Source organism: Babylonia areolata, chromosome 31, assembly GCF_041734735.1.
Source record: "Babylonia areolata isolate BAREFJ2019XMU chromosome 31, ASM4173473v1, whole genome shotgun sequence".
In the NCBI taxonomy this organism is placed as follows: Eukaryota; Metazoa; Mollusca; class Gastropoda; order Neogastropoda; family Buccinidae; genus Babylonia; species Babylonia areolata.
In genome coordinates, this window is record NC_134906.1 from 29,213,195 (window position 1) to 29,229,289 (window position 16,095).

Genomic DNA, 16,095 nt, shown 5'->3' on the forward strand with positions numbered 1-16,095 from the left:
TGCGACGTATTGATATCGTTTGGTCAAGGTTTCAAGCCCAATTTGCCAAAATCTTTACTCATCAAAACTTCTTTAAAAAAAAAAAAAAAAAAAAAAAAAAGAAAGATAGAAGATTAAGACTCTTTACAAATTATCCTGTTGATTTTTTTAAATTTTTTATTTAAATATGTAACAGATTCTGTTTGTTTTAGCTACAATTAGCAATTCGGTCCATACTTTTGGAAGCTCTGTGTTTCTGAGACAGTACTTTTTATGTGTTTGTATTTGAGAGGTGAAGATTTGTCTTTTCCATCAGTATTGCTTGTAAAACTGCACTGCGGTGAAACTGCTCCCAAGACACATCAACAACAAATAAAAAAAAAAAACTCCACGCAGGAAAAAATACCCCCCCAAAAAAGGGTGGCGCTGTAGTATAGCGACGCGTTCTCCCTGGGGAGAGCAGCCCGAATTTCACACAGAGAAATCTGTTGTGATAAAAAGAAATACAAATACAACATGGCCTTTAAAAAGTTTATTAGAATTAAAAAAAAAAAAAAAAAAAGACTAGGAAATAGTAGTAAGAAATTTCTTTTGATCATTTTGTAGGCATATCAATATGACCATTGAATTAAAAGTCGATACAAAGAAATAAATCACCTATGACATTGTTGTAAGAATTTCATTTTGTCTTTTGTTGTTGTTTTTTTAATGCATGATATTATGAATGGAATCCAAACCATGCTGTGAGGAGAATGTGCATCTGATAATTATTTATTTTTGATGTTGATCATGGATTGGAAAGTTGAGCTCTGTGTGTGTGTGTGCATATGCGTGTGTGTGTGTGTGTGTGTGTGTTTTGTTTTTTTTGTTTTGTTTCATGAAACTTTTCATTTGGAAAAGAAAATTTCATGACACTTCTTATTTTTTTTCTTTGTTTTTTGTTGTTGTTTTTTAAGAGGAAGCAAGTGGTTACAGATGATGATGGTGGTGGGAGGAGGGGGGGAAGAATAATGAGGGAGGTGTTGCTTTTTTTGGTGCTTTTTTTGTCTTCTCTCCCCACGCCCCCTCACTCTCCCCCCCGCCCTAATTTTGTTCCAATAGTGAAGAATGTAAATTTTATGCTTGTAAATTCATATTCATATCCACTGTGTCCAGGGCTGGGCATAGGAAGGCAGTGAATATCATATCCACTGTGTCCAGGGCTGGGCATAGGAAGGCAGTGAATTGTCATCCACTGTGTCCAGGGCTGGGCATAGGAAGGCAGTGAATTCATATCCACTGTGTCCAGGGCTGGGCATAGGAAGGCAGTGAATTCATACCCACTGTGTCCAGGGCTGGGCTTAGGAAGGCAGTGAATATCATATCCACTGTGTCCAGGGCTGGGCTTAGGAAGGCAGTGAATATCATATCCACTGTGTCCAGGGCTGGGCATAGGAAGGCAGTGAATATCATACCCACTGTGTCCAGGGCTGGGCATAGGAAGGCAGTGAACTCATATCCACTGTGTCCAGGGCTGGGCATAGGAAGGCAGTGAATATCATATCCACTGTGTCCAGGGCTGGGCATAGGAAGGCAGTGAATTCATACCCACTGTGTCCAGGGCTGGGCATAGGAAGGCAGTGAATTCATACCCACTGTGTCCAGGGCTGGGCATAGGAAGGCGGGGCCCAGTCCTCTCCTTCCGCCGTTTTAACCTTCCCCAACTGAAGTCAGGTTCCCATTCACACCTGGGTGGAGTGAGGAACATCGGAGTAAAGTGCCTTTCCCAAGGACACAACACCATGCCGAAACAGGGGCTGGAACTCTGATCACTGTACAAGTTAAGAGGGGCACAGCAGAAGTGCAATTTTTTTTATGTTGAGGTGTCTGTTATTTGAACTGTCAACTTTTTTTTTTTTTTTTTTTTTACATGTGGACTGCGAGCTCAGTGTCAAACCAGCCAGGCTCACTTGTTGTTATACTACCATTCTATTTTTTAAAATCACTTGTTGTTTTTCTTTTGAATTGGTTTTTGATCAGCATATAAAGATCATTGTTCGTGACTAATTGTTCAGAAAATATCTGATATTCATGAACATCATGGTTTGTAATTGTTATTCACTGATTTGTAAGTGCCTTGATATTCATGAGTATCATAGTTTGTAATTGTAATTCATTGCCTTGCTGTAGCTGAATATCATAGTTTTCAGTTGTAAGCCACTATTTGGTGTCATATACTGTACCATGTCAAACTGATGCAAACTAGGCCTATCGGTTTGCTCTGCTTGGCCAAATTCCGCGCGGCTAACAGTGAAAAGATGAGCAGTCCGGTCCGCTCTCAGCCAATCAAACGCCTCTAAAAGCTATAAGCACTGAATCATTCCTTTGGCCAAGAATTGTAATTCATTGACTGCAAATGCATTGCTGTAGCTGAATATCATAGTTTTCAGTTGTAAGCCACTGATTGTTTATAATTGGCTTGATCTCTAACCAGTGATGATTGTTGATATGGTGGTGCCTTTTTCACATTGTTCAGTTGATGATTGATATCACCGTGATTTGTTCACCATCAGTGATTGCAAATGCCTTGGCTCTTTCTTTTTAAAAGCAATACTGATGGTCTGTGCCTTGATTTTCTTGCCGATATTTCCATATGAGTATTTATGACATTTTTCTCTTGCTGTTGTTGGTGTATTTTATAAATCATTATTATAAAATTGTTTTAATTGAGGTATTTGTGAAAATTCTTGTACTTAAACTGATACCTGGGATTCATTTTTAATCATATTTTGAAGTATTTTGCAGTATGATAGTTGATGCATTTATGTATTAATGTGTGTGTGTGTCTGTGTGTGTGTGTTTGCATGCACAGAAAGACATGTAAAATGATCACATATGATTTAAATGCTGACATATTTTGTTTTGTTTTTCTCTTGCTCATTCCATTCGAAGTTTCTCTCTTTCCGTCTCCTGCTTTGTTAACTGATAACGTTGCTTTCTTTTTCATGAACTGATTGACATCGAGGGAGTCCGTCAACGGCTGCTACATATCGCTACTGATGAGTTAGATATCATACTTTGTTTTGTTGTTTTCTAATTCTGGGTGAAATCCGCTGTATTATAAAGTGCATGGATTGCGGAGAGAAGACCGTTGCCTTGTTCTCCATACAATTTCCTTTTCTGAGGAGTATTCGTGTATCGGCAGCAGTCCAAGAGTTGAATGGTCTTCAAGGTTGTCAGGGTTAACTCACTCAGTATGGCTAGTCCTCTCTTCTCCTCTACACGGACCCCTCGGATGTCCAGTGGGTGTCTGAATGACCCAACCTTTAGCTTCCGTTGTCAGAATTGTGGTATTCTTTGTCAACATTCACGTCTTCAGTATAAGAGCCTTCCACTTGCAATATTTTGATGATGGTAATTGGGATGAAACGCTGTTAACGTCGTCTCTTTCGCCGTTCATATGGAGAGAGTTAAGACAAAAAACAAAACAAAAAAAAAGAGAGAGAGGGAGAAGGATGGAAAGACAGACAGCACAATTTCTCCAATACTGATTGACAGAACAGAGAGAAGCAGGAAGCAGAAATGAAAGGCACTGTGATGACATTCCACACTTTTCGGAAAAAAAAAAAAAATCCGCAGAGACAGAGAAAAATACAGTGGGACCATGGTGACAAATGTTCACTTCAGTTTGTGTCAGGGGCACAACAATGTGTGGGGTGTGTGCATGAAAATCCCTGTTTCTTGTCCTGGATTGGGGATCAGGCAGTGGTGGGGTGTGTGCATGAAAATCCCCGTTTTTTTCTCTGAAACGTAAACCATTATGCGCCGTTTCCTTTTTCCGGCCCGAGACTGTTGAATAGGCAGCACAGTTTTCCAGCAGTTAACAGAAATAATTATTGGTGTGAGAAAAAAAAAAGAAAGAAAAAAAGCAAAATTTATACACACACACACATGTTTAAAGACTCCTGCAAAATCTGTTGTGCTGATTCGGATCAGGAACATTTTGGTTACAAAACGATGTGGACACAAAAAATGCTTTGCAATTCAGTTTGTGTTTCACTGACTGTTGGCGATGTTTGTTCTGCACTGTAATGGAATATCTGCTGTTAATGTTATATTCTTCTTTACATAAGCTGTTGTTGAAATGTCTTCCTCAATCCATTAAAAAATTTTTTTATAAGCACAGCTTTCATAGCCTTTGTGTAACTGTGAATTTTCCTTGTCTTAACTCACTCAGTACGGCCAGTCCTCTCTTCTCCTCTACACAGACCCCTTGGATGTCCAGTGGGTGTCTGAATGACCCAACCTTTAGCTTCCGTCGTCAGAATTGTGGTATTCTTTGTCAACATTCACCTCTTCAGTATAAGAGCCTTCCGTTTGCAATATTTTGATGGTGGTAATTGGGGTGAAACACTGTTAACGTCGTCTCTTTCGCCGTTCGTATGGAGAGAGTTAAAACTGTTGACCTAACACAGCGAAACAGGGGTGTGATTTTGAGAAAACGCTTTGTTTGGGATTACTCTTTGTTCAGTTTGTAAAACGAAGAGACAGACAGGAGAAAGGAAATGTAGCTTTCAGAATGAATGCTCAGTTTATTGAAAGTGTGGGGGCAATGTCTCGTTTATTTTTGATAACACATTTGTTCATGTACAGTTCATGACAAATACATTAGCAAACAGCATTGAATTGTCCTAAAAAAAATGCTCAATATTACTATGAGATTGTGTTTGTGTGTGTGTGTGTGTGTGTGTGTGTGTGTGTGTGTGTGTGTGTGTGTGAGACTTGATGATACATCTGCTAACTCACGCTTGACATAGGTAGGTGTGTGTGGGTGGGGGGGGGGGGGGTGACTTGATGATACATCTGCTGATTCACACTTGACATTGGTGTGTGTGTGTGTGTGTGTGTGACTTGATAAAACACACTTGACATAGATGTCTCTCAGGAGCACATGACGACGACGATGCGTTGCGCCCTCAGCGGTGGACAAACGTGTGGCATCACAGCCCAGAGTCCGGAACACTCAAGGGCTGCTGAAGGGGCATTGAACGCCAGCAGACAGGACGCCCCCTGTATCACCCATCTCCAGCAACGAAGGGGACGTCTGACGCCAGCTCCAAGGTGTCGGTGAAGAGGTCTTGTACTCTGGCCTCCAGGTCCTCTGCCGTTCCGTTGCTGGTTCTCTGCAGTCCGTGGATGATCACATTGTTGCGTTTTGAACGGCATTCGAGATCATCTGCTTTCTTCTCAATATCTTCCATTCTCTTCTCCAAGTTTGAGTTTTTGTTTTTCAGCTCTGTGTTTTCGGTACGTAATGACGCACATTCTTCTTTGAGACCCTTAACGTCATCATGTAGCTTAGCGTAGTCCTCTCGCATACTTCTGATGCCCTCTTTCATCTCGTCGAACTTGGTGTTCAAGGACTGCAGCATGGACACCACGTAACTAAGGGAATCGTCTTTACTCTGGATGCCCTCTGTATCACCCATCTCCAGCAACTGCAAGGCACTGACAGCAGTCTCCTAACTGCATTTTTTTGTCGGGGCATGTCAGTGACTTCTGTCAGCAGCAGCAGCGTCAAGCTGCCAAGGCTGAAGGTTTGTAGGCGCCTGTCTGACAACAGACAGACAAATGGCACTGAATTTTCCACTGGTTCTGTCAGTGTCAGTGAAGCAGATTGGTTTCCGAAGTTGCTGTGTTTCCTGGAATTGTAATATTATGTCGGTTTTGCCATTTCCAATCACTATATGCTCCGTGTAAAAAAAAAAAAAAATCTTCCCCCAGCAATGAAAATATTTTTACTTGAAGTCTCACATTGGTGTCGTAAGTCTCAAAAGTCATATCGGTGAATCTGCTGTAACTTTCAAAATGCTCACTATGAAATATGATATTCCAATATAATTATCATCACTTTATATACTGTTAATGAAATAATTGATGTTGATTTGATGTTAAAGGCTGCATGGTAAAAAAAAAAATTTTTTGTTATTGTGTGTGGTTGTTAAACGCATCTGCTGACTAAGTTATCGCACCTTCAGAAATCCTGCTTGTGAACATGGCGTCAACTGGAAACACAAAGTGCCTCCTTATTCTGTTGGGTCGAAAATCAGGAAGGTTAAGATGAAGCATTCTGCTTTTGGACATTCATGTCACAAGTTGTCCTTGATTGGGTATGTCACATCTCTGAATCATGGCTTTCATCCATTTTGCAGTGTTGTTTGCCTATGTGACCTCCTTTTTATATGTATTTTGGTGTGCTTTTGAAAGGTTTTATTGGTTGGGATGGGTTTTTTTTTTTTTGTTTTTTTTTCTCCTCCTCACATTTCTTTTGTTAGCTTGGGATGGATGATGAATGAAGTGGAAGGGCTGACATCTACAGCAAAACCTGGTTTTAACCCATTCTTCTTCTTCTTCTTCTTCTGCGTTTGTGGGCTGCATCTCCCACATTCACTCGCATGTACACGAGTGGGCTTTAACGTGTATGATCGTTTTTACCCCGCCATGTAGGCAACCATACTCCGTTTTCGGGGTTTTTTAACCCATTCAACCCAAAGGACTTTCCAACCTCGGCAGGTTCCTCTGCCTTATTGATGCAAAAAAAAGGGAGGATAATATACTATAATCCACCGGTTTTTCCTCAGTTTCAGTTTCAGTAGTTCAAGGAGGCGTCACTGCGTTCGGACAAATCCATATACGCTACACCACATCTGCCAAGCAGATGCCTGACCAGCGGCGTAACCCAACACGCTTAGTCAGGCCTTGAGAAAAAAAAAAAGAAAAAAAAGGTGAATAAATTATAGGTAAGCGTACATAAATAAGTAAATAAATACATAAATAGATAAATAAATAAATAATAATTATAATATGAAAAAAGGTAGTAATAATAATAATAATATTAATAAATAAATATTTTTTTTCCTAAAAATTGACATGTTGGGACACAGTCAGAAATACTGTTGAAGTTTATTCCCTTTTTTGTGGTTCGTGCATATGGAGGAACATGTTGAACAAATCTGGACGACAGGGTGTTAAAACAGCTGGGGTGCAGGGCTGAATGAGTTAAGAAGCTGAATGGTTAACTCACTCAGTACGGCCAGTCCTCTCTTCTCCTCTACACAGACCCCTCGGATGTCCAGTGGGTGTCTGAATGACCCAACCTTTAGCTTCCGTCATCAGAATTGTGGTATTCTTTGTCAACATTCACCTCTTCAGTATAAGAGCCTTCCGCTTGCAATATTTTGATGATGGTAATTGGGGTGAAACGCTGTCAACGTCGTCTCTTTCACCGTTCGTATGGAGAGAGTTAATTAAGAGAACACCTTTGATAATGGCGAGTGACTGCCTACATGGCAGGGGAAACAATGGTCATACATGCAAAAGCCCACTGGTGTACACAAGTGAACTTTGGAGTCGCAGCCCAAGAATGAAGAAGAATGCTAAAGATAATATGTCATGGAACCATGTAGTTTGCAAGTGTGGTTGTTGTTGGGGTTTTTGTTGTTGTTGTTATTGTTGTTTTCCAAGAATGTGACAGTTTTGTGTTTAACCCAGTTGACTTTTTTCATTTTGTTGGACAGTACTGACATGTCCCTTGTGGTCATCTCGGTTATTTGCAACTATGCCGAATGTCAGAGGCTTTCATTGGCAACAAATAAAGGGAGATGAACTGTCATTCTCTTGCCGTGTGCATGATTTTATTGACATTGTACAAGGGAGGTAAGTAAGAAAACTGCTGGTCAGTTTCCTCCAGAAAACTTGAAAAATTCCCTCCACCAATATCTGACCCCCAGTCACCCAGCGACACCCACCACCTCTCTGTCACATCCATCCCAGCTGTGTACACCCCCCCCACACACCTCCCACTTTGGTCAGAAAAGTGTGAAATGTTTTGTATGTGGGTCTCTTGTCTTGTGAGAATGTGAAGTAGGGGAGATAATATCTTTTTTTGATGCTTGCTTTTGATGTTTGATACTCTACGTTGGTGTCTGACTGCCACATATATATATATATATATATATATATATATATATATATATTAGGCCCAACACTCGGCTTATATCACAGATTAACGTAAGTTTACATTTGGGCCAACAGCAAAGTGAGAGCTGTATTATCAATGGTTTCTCCAGTCAATGGGAAACCATTTACAGCTTAGTCTTTTGTGAAGGACTATGACTCTCAAACTAGGAGGCAAAATTGCACTGGCTCTTAGTGCTGCAGCCTTGTAGGCTAGTTGGCCTTTGGGAACCATCCCAACGCCGACTGTCCGAAAACCCTCTTGGCCGAGAGAGTGGGGATGTACTTGGGTAAGACACTCTCCACTATAATCAAATTCTAGCCCAAATAGTCGGAACAGCAGTTGCCTCCTCTGCTGTTCTGATGGTCATAGGCGGACACGACTGACTATCATGTATATATATATATATATATATATATATATATATATATATGTATGTATGTATATCTATCAGGACTGAAGAGTTGAAGTTCTAGAATTCATAATTTCATGAAGTTTTAGGCTTCGTTTATGTTTACTCTTGATGCTGGCTACATCTGTTATTATGATAATTGTATTTTGTTGTGTTCATAGACTATATGGTTTGGTGATTTTGAATTTTTGTTGTTGTTTCAGTTTTTTGTTTGTTTGTTTGTTTGTTTTTGTTTTTTTTTTGTTTTTTTTTGTTTTGTTTTTTGCTGAGGCAGGGTGGGGTGGAGTGGGATGAGGGGAGGGGGTTGTTCATGAATGTCTTCCTTGATAGCATTTTTTTGGGGGGAGGGATTCAGTACAATAAAAGTAATATTTTACTTTTCCGGCTATATATCTTTTTTTCTTTCTTTTTTTTTTTTTCCAAAGATGAGTATGGTATTTAGTTTTAAAAGTGTTATTAAGTTTGAAAGTTTATGATTGTTTCAAATACCCATGAAATCTGTTATATTAAGCATGAAAGCATTGTAAGGACTTAGTACATGTAACTTTTTGACAATTGTGCAATTGAAAACTTGCCACTGCGTTCACAGTTTGAATGTGAGCAATGTGTATCTCGGTATTGGTGGGTGTTTTCTAGTAGAGCAATGGGAAATTATAAGTGTTTGTAAGTAAACAGATAAATAAACACGTAAATGAATAAATAAACAAGAGCACTTTTTGTGCTTTTTGTTGTTGCTGTTGTTATTGCTGTTGTCATTGTGTTGTCTATACACTTTGGATTGGCTTATGCTTCTTAAGTTTGGTTTTTGCTATACTTTTTTGTGGTTATTGCTGTTGCTGTTTTGTTTGTATTTGTGAATTAAGATGATTCCTAAGGACACGAACCTACCAGAAACATACCAGTGATTATGGAAACTGTAGTAATTTTTTTTTATAATTTGAAACTTAAAAAAAAAAGGTTTTATTTCATGAATAGATAAAGGAAACAAGACCATCACTGACCACTGATGAACACTGGATTAAAGGTTCAATGCTAAACCAACTTTTGCAGTGTAAATGACAAAGCATTGGTGGTAAAATGATTGCAGCACACTTTATATATATATATATATATATATATATATATATATGAAAAATCAAACATTTGAATGATTCTGTCTCTCTCTCTCTGTCTGTCTGTCTCTGTCTCTGTCTCTCTCTTCAAATATATATGATGATTTTCTTATTTACACAGTTTTTTGGGAGTTGGTGGTTTTGTTTTGGGGTTTTGTCTTTTGTTGTTGTTATTGTTTGTGTGTGTGTTTTTTTGTCTCTTGAAAGAAAAAAAAAAAGAGCTGGTGTCTATGACTTCTGCCACATATGACAATAATTTATCGTTTATTTATTTCCTTAACTCCAGCCGAGGTCATTTGTTGTACAGTAATGTTGATGGTTCAGTTTTTGGACAAAACCTCATTGTGGTGCTTGGTGCATTAATTGTGATTGGTTGTTTCATCCCATCAGTTCTTTATTGTGATTGGTTGTTGCTGTCTGTTTTATAAGCTATGCATAGTGATTGGTTGTTTCATCCCGTCAGTTCTTTATTATGATTGGTTGTTGCTGTCTGTTTTATAAGCTATGCATAGTGATTGGTTGCTTCATCCTTTCAGTTCCATATTGTGATTGGTTGTTGCTATCAGTTTTTTTGAGCTATGCAGTGTGATTGGTTGGTTTTAGAAATCCTGTCCTCTGTGCATTCTGATGCGTTATTCTGTTGTCGATTATTGGGTAATGTCAGAATGGTGTGTTGTATGAATAGGGTTCATGGAGATATTTGGTGTGTACATTTTGAGATGCGCATGGAACGGTTGGAGTGATTATGATTATCATGTTTTGGACATTAACTTAAGTCAATGAAAATAAAGTTAAATGTGAAGTTGTATTTTCTTTCCTTGCCTTTTATTTTTAAACTGGCTTTCATCAATTTATCTGCAGCATCCTTTTAACATCTCTGTCTTTGTCTGTCTGTCTCTCTTCTGGTCACTGTTTTCTCAAACCTCCCTTTCACCTCTCTCCCTCTCTCTGTCTCTCCCTCTCTCTGTCTCTCCCTCTCTCTCACGTTTTCTCTCTGCAATCTTCTCACATTCGTGTCTCTCTCTTTCTCATTCTTCCTGTTCACCGCTACACAGCGTCAGTCCAGCATGTCTGATGAATGGCTTCATCCTCTCCAAGTCCTGTCTGGAGCCATGGAGCTTGGTGTGCAGTAGGGTTGGTGTCGGCCACTCGCTCTCTCTGTCCCTGTCTCTGTCTCTGTCTCTCTGCCTCGTTAAATGAATGACATGTATTCACATAGTACCATGTATCATAGAACGAAATCCAGATATCCTCCACATACTAAGATCACGAAAGACTTGCCCGTCTCTGTCTCTCTGGCTGTCTGTCTGTCTGTCTGTTTATATGTCTCTGTCTGTCTGTCTGTCTGTCATGTATCTGCTTTCATACCTCCCTTCCTACCCCTCCATATTTCGTTTTCTCGATCTAGAACAGTCTTCACCATTTGCAGTCCTTTTCTCTCTCTCTCTCTCTCTCTCTCTCTCTCTCTCTCTCTACTGGCACGGAGAAAATATAGAGCAATGATAGGAATAAAAGGTTCTATTCATTTAAATCAATATTTTCAAACAGAGAAATATATCAAGATCGTAACAAACAAGTGGCATAGAATCTGTTTTGCGAGGCTCAGATTGAGAGCAGTTGGACTGAATGCCAACAGAAGAAGGTTCGATTCAGACGTAGCAACATCCCCTTGCCCGATCAGTGTGTGGCGAAAGCCCAGAAGAGAAAACCATTGCATATTTAACTGCAAAAGACAGGAAGAACTGCGAAAAAAAACACTGTACCCTTTTCAATACAGCTCCAGTGCAGAGAAAAGATTTCTTCAGTATACTGATGACAGAAAATGAAGATATGATTCTCTCGTTAGCAAAATAGGTGTCCGAGGCAGTATATATACGTAAAACGTCTACTATCGGTCCGAATACTCATTGATTAATTATAAACTTAGTATGGGTTCTATGAGGAGGAAAAAAGGCATAGACAAAAAGGAAGGGTTACAATTGGATGGTCAATTTCGGCCATGTATTTTTATGATGTGTTCGTTTTGATATGACGTGTTTCGGTGTTACATGCTTAAATAATCATTATATGTTTTATATGTACTTTGTTATGTGTTCGTATTGATATGATGTGTGTCAATGTCACATGCTTAAATAATTATTATACGGATTATATGTACTTTGTTTCCTGTGTACTGTTCAAACCTTGGAGACGAACGACTGGGGGGGAAATGCACAGTACCCGCCTGCCACATGGATATTTTAAGCAAATGACGAAGAACCAAAGTGCCGCTTATCCCTTAGTAGTTTAGTTTACTTTGATTATGTGTTTCATTTTATTTGTTTTGCACCATTTTTGTTCTGATTTGTACCTGCTATGTCACTAGAGCTTTACAGCTAATGACATTAAACATTTCAGTGTTCAGTTCAGTGTTCTCTCTCTCTCTCTCTCTCTCTCTCTCTCTCTCTCTCTCTCTTAAGAAGATGATGTCCACTTCGTTTTCTGGTGTTCAACACTTAGCGATATTAGAGTTGAATTTATTCATCCTGAATATAACAGAGATCTTTGTCTGTTCAAACTAGGTTTGTTAATGTCATGCACAAAACCTGATGTTATACGTAATCTCTCCGTGTTATTGTACAAGGCTTTCAGAGTTAGGGATATAGTCGTTTCATAGTCTTGTTTTCATTGTTTATTTATCCTATGATTGTATTTATTGTTCAAATACCCCTTCATAAGGGGCTATGGCTGTTAGTGCTGCAGCCTTGTGGGCTAGTTGGCCTTTGGGAACCATCCCAACGCCGACTGTCTTAAAACCCGCTTGGCCGAGAGAGTGGGGATGTACTTGGGCAAGACACTCTCCACTATATCAAATTCTAGCCCAAATATTCGGAACAGCAGTTGCCTCCTCTGCTGCTCTGATGGTCATAGTCAGACACGACTGACTATCATATATATATATATATATATATATATATGTGTGTGTGTGTGTGTGTGTGTGTGTGTGTGTGTGTGGCCTATTTGAATAAACCATTCAAATTCAAACTCGATCTCTCACCTCACTGAGATCAGATGGACACAGGTAAGGTTGTCAGTGAAGGATGTCACCTCACTGACCATAGGCGGCGAGGAGTACCTGTGCAACAAAACGAAATCGGGGCGGGAAGTAGATATATCCTTACCTGGCGGCAAAGTCACTCTGAAGGCTACGTAGCCTTGACTCGCGAGACCCTAGCCACTCTTGCCGCGAGGTGGAAAAATGAAACGCACCTTCCTAGCGTGTCTCGCGAGAACCTCGCCTAGCTAACGTGTAAGAAACGCGCCTCTGATTGAGGTCACAGGTCAGGTTGTCAGTGAAGGGATGTCACCTCACTGAAATCAGACTGAGGTCACAGCAGGTTGTCAGTGAAGCGCTGTCACCTCACAGATCAGACAGCTCACAGGTCAGGATGTCAGTGAAGGGATGTCACCTCACTGAGATCAGACAACTCACAGGTGAGGATGTCAGTGAAGGGATGTCACCTCACTGAGATCAGACAGCTCACAGCAAGATGTCAGTGAAGGGCTGTCACCTGACTGAGATCAGACATCTTACAGGTCAGGATGTCAGTGAAGGGCTGTCACCTCACTGAGAGCAGACATCTTACAGGTCAGGATGTCAGTGAAGGGCTGTCACCTCACTGAGATCAGACAGAGTTTACAGGTCAGGATGTCAATGAAGGGCTGTCACCTGACTGAGACAAGACATCTTACAGGTCAGGATGTCAGTGAAGGGCTGTCACCTCACTGAGATCAGACATCTTACAGGTCAGGTTGTCAGTGAAGGGCTGTCACCTGACTGAGATCAGACATCTTACAGGTCAGGATGTCAGTGAAGGGCTGTCACCTCACTGAGATCAGACAGAGCTTACAGGTCAGGATGTCAATGAAGGGATGTCACCTCACTGACAGTCCAACGCTTTAACCACTCGGCTATTGCACCCGTCATATCAGTCATTCAATATGGATATATAGGACATAACCAAACGATTTAAAGCCGAGTTGATGTGGGCCTCACGTTCACAATCATTTCCAGGCCCAACGCTCAGCTTGTAGGTATATCACAGATTGACATAATAATAATAATAATAACTGAACGGATACTTATATAGCACACTATCCAGAAATCTGCTCTAGGTGCTTTACAAAAACGCTTTGTTAACATAAAACATTACATCTATGTTACATACACACACCAAAATATGACTCTACACACACACACACACACACACACACACACACACACACACACACACACACACACACACACACACACACTGCGTACATACATTTTAACAATACATGTGTATCTAACAGCTACCCTAACACATACGCACACATAAGCTTACACTTGGGCCAACAGCAAAAGAGAGCTGTATGATCAATGGTTTCTCCACTATAATAGGAAGTCATTTACAGCTTAGTATTTTGTGAAGGACTATGACTCTCAAACTAGGCGAAGGCAAAATTGCTCTGGCTCTTAGTGCTGCAGCCTTGGGGGGCTAATTGGCCTTTGGGAACCATCCCAACGCCGACTGTCCTAAAACCCTGTTGACCGAGAGAGTGGGATGTAACTTGGGCAAGACACTGTCCACTATAATCAAATTCCAGTCCAGATAGTTGGGACAGCACTTAACTCCTCTGCTGTTCTGGTGGTCATAGTCCCGGACACGACTGACAATCATTATTATACATACACATGCAACCAGTGATTACAGTCTCACAGCCTGCAGTACTGATGGTACTGATGGATAGTCCTACATGCTACACAAAAGATATGACGTCCTGAGTGAGTTAAAAACAACAACAACAACAACAAAACAAAACAAAAAACAAAAAAAACCCCACTCCTACGTTACTCAATATGTTATTGTACTTCGTGTTTGAACTTTATCGTACACCACTGAGATAAACTGAGGAAAAAGTTGAAAACTGATTCAAACAAATTAGCGGTAATAACCCTCTAAGCTTTTGTAAGTAATAGGTGCGAGACTGGCATTTCTTTTGGATGTGAAAGGCGTTGAATTTTAAACGGGCTGAGTTTATCATCAATTTTTGTTCCCAAATACTCTTTCAGGCATTGTGCCATTGATACAAAGAGATATGAGAGACAGTTATACCTTTCAGTACTGAAATAAGTAACAATTTCATTTGTTGTTGTTTTTTGTTGTTGAACTTTTAGATATAAGCAGTTCGGTGTCCTTGCACGGGCCATGAGGAAAAAAAAAATCAACTTGTTCAACTTCAGAACCAGACAGTGTCAAAATTAGAAAGATCTTCAAAGGCACAGTCATCAGAGCCGGTATTCAATACACATGGAGGGCGTTGTTTCTTTACCAGGGACCCCGGGAATCAAACCCTGGAATCACGCTTTTTGCCCTCGTTCAACCAAGTCCACAGCCCTGAACTACTTGATACGAAGGTAGCCAGCCTAGGTAGTTAAACTCCAGTCCATATCTCAGTGTACCAGATGGATGTTCGTAATGTGAACTAAGGAGGACAGGTGACAGAACTAATCCTTGGGGAGCACCAGTAGAAGTTGTTTTGAAAGATGAAATTGCCTAATGAAAACAGGCAGAATGAGTTCACCGGGCTGTTGACAGGTAAACTGGTCAGTGATCAATAGAACGAATTTGAACTGATGTTAAAGGAAAGAAGCTTAATTCAGTGCCATCAGATCTGGATGGGTAGTTTTCAGTGGTCGCAGAAGAAAATCTATAACCAGATTCGGAACAAAGAAATTTGGTTTCTCAATGTCAGTGTGTGTTGTGATGAAGGAGAGTGAGTCACGGTGTAGCATCGGTAGTACTTCGGTTGGCTCTGTACGCAAACTGAGTTGATTTTCAGGTTGTATGGATCAGTATATTGGCATTGACGGTTGGAAAGTATTTGAGAATATTAATAATAATTTGATAATATATTTGTATTATAATATTATATGATATATATTTGTATCATATTATATATGTATATAGATAATATATAAGTATCAGAATCAGTTAGTTACTGTTGCTTTCACCCGGCTGGTAAAGCATTTCATGTAAGGGCAACGGCGCGACGCCAACTGAACTGAAGTCAGTTGTTCAGTCGGGGAGACAGGGTTTGTCACGCACGGTCTGTCCACTGCCGGATCCCATCAGGACTGAATGACCCGCAGTTGTAAACACACCACCTAACTGTGAGACGCCGCATGTTTTCAGTTCAGTTCAGTCTCAAGGATGCGTCACTACGTTCGGACAAATCCATATACGACTGACGCACTGAGCCGCGGGCTACACCACATCTGCTAGGCAGAGATGCCTGACAGCAGCACTAATAACCCGTGACGCACTTGTCAGGCTTTGCCGTGAGTGCATGTTGTGTACCTATCAGCCGGAGTGGATTTCATTTTACATAATTTTGCCACTGTCGTCAGTGGCCATGGGTTCTTTCAGTGCGTGCTGCGCACCGGCGGGACATCCGCGGTTTATTCAGTGTCTCACTCCGAAAGACTAGACGCCCAGCTAGTTTGATTTTCCATTCAAACTTGGGAGAAAAGGCGAAGGCGGGATTCGAACCCACACCCTCACCGTGAGACT